We start from the raw sequence: 1,760 nt of genomic DNA, 5'->3' as shown, positions 1-1,760 counted from the left end.
TCCCCTGACGGAGTCACGTGAAACCAGTCCTGAAAAGTTCTAAATCGCACACTTTTATCCCATACACCTTCAGGGCTGCCAACTCTCACGCATTGGCCGTGAGACACACGCATTTGACTTTTTATCACACGCGCACACGCAACACCCCAGATTTCTCACGCTGAAGTGTCACCCGGTCGGTCAAATTTCTGAAAGATGAGTTTATCTATGTTTTTACCTGTTAGCCACTCGTGATCGACTGTTTTGCTTTCGAGACTGTGAGGGGGTTCAAGAGCGCTCCCTGTTTGGAATTTTCAAATTGTCCAAAATGGAAAAAAAAATTCACAGCCATCGCCATTGCATTTCCCGGCTTCAGGTATGCGCTCTGAGTATCACAGACCCGTCCGCGCTGTCGTGTCCACTCTCTCTGTAACAATAGGTGAGCAGCGCGCTGGTAGTGGACAACTTCAGTTCATTGTAGTGGACCGCTCTACTGGCAGTGACGCGTTGCATGCATGCGTAGACCTCCGATAAAGACCCGTACGGACACCCTAAACTCTGTCAGAGACCAGAGACCCAAATGGGCCTCTGTGTCTGTCAGACGGTCTGAATGAGATCTACCATATCAGCGGAGGAATGACATGCACAGCAGACTATATTAATACAACTCTCCAAATCTCGGACAACAAGAGGTGGGAGTTATTTTTGAATTGCACAAAGTTGTAAATATGAGCGAAATCTGGTGAAACCATCTGCTACTATACTATATATATATATATATATAATACGATACTCGCAACGTTGGGCCACTATTGTGCATCTCAACCTCGTAATCTCTAAATGTAACTGAAATAATTAATTTGATGTTTTTAAAATGAACAAATAGTCTTATTTTCACAAAAAAGTAAAACATTAAGTGGGGTACAGAGGATAGGGCCAACATTAGTGAGCCTTGGCACAAAGGTTAAAGGATTAGAATTTATGTACTCAGTGGTTCTCATTCTTTAAATTGCATTGTCTAGTTATCCCTCATCATTAATTTAACTTTGGGTCCCTGGTCCCTACCCAGGGACCCCTGGACCTGTTCACCACAGACCCAAATCTTCTCACTGTTGCTGACATATTCTACTGTCTCTTCATGTGGTTCATATGTTTGGCACATTGTGTGGTCAGTTCTTATTCATAGAAGTTATAATAAATGCTGAATGCCCTAACTGTTGATACTACAACAATGCAAAGGTTCTTACAACCCAACGTTTTGCACATATCATGTAAGACTTGATTTCTCCATTTTTTTTTTTTGCAAAAAACTCTCCAGAAAGTGCCATTTAATGGTTTTATTTTCAAATTTTTTTCCTGGGGAGCTACTCCCAGACCCCCCTGGGAGAGCCCCATCCCCCACATATAACAATCCCAATTTAACACCCTAAGATAAAGACCAAAGAAATTGCTTTGTACGCGGCAAAATTGCACCCAAAATCTGGGTTGGCCCCCCAAAATCTCACTCCAAGGTTTTGGGAAAAGTTGGCAGCCCTGCACCTTGGGGCGGTTTCTTTTCCCCTGGTGCATTGAAATCCTTTCTCATCGGTCCGTAATTGTCATGACAGCAGGTCGAGTGCATCTTTGCTGACCAATCAGAACCTGCCTTCTGCACCTTTGGGGGGTCCCTTTTGGTTGCAGAGCAAATGGCTCTGTCGTGTAAATGTGAAACTTTAACATCAACGCAGTCCAATCCACATCGTGTTGTCTCAGCCTAGACCAAGACCACAGGGGACAGGAGA

General features: G+C 43.9%; 1 protein-coding gene across 4 annotated transcripts in view; it reads right to left on the bottom strand.

Moving 5' to 3' along the window:
- Positions 1-1,760, bottom strand: part of arhgef10la (Rho guanine nucleotide exchange factor (GEF) 10-like a) — a 190,549-nt gene that overhangs the window by 146,584 nt on the left and 42,205 nt on the right. The gene's annotated exons all lie outside the window — the stretch shown is intronic.

Source organism: Etheostoma spectabile, chromosome 4 (assembly GCF_008692095.1).
Source record: "Etheostoma spectabile isolate EspeVRDwgs_2016 chromosome 4, UIUC_Espe_1.0, whole genome shotgun sequence".
Lineage (NCBI taxonomy): Eukaryota > Metazoa > Chordata > Actinopteri > Perciformes > Percidae > Etheostoma > Etheostoma spectabile.
This window is presented reverse-complemented; position numbering and strand designations above follow the sequence as displayed.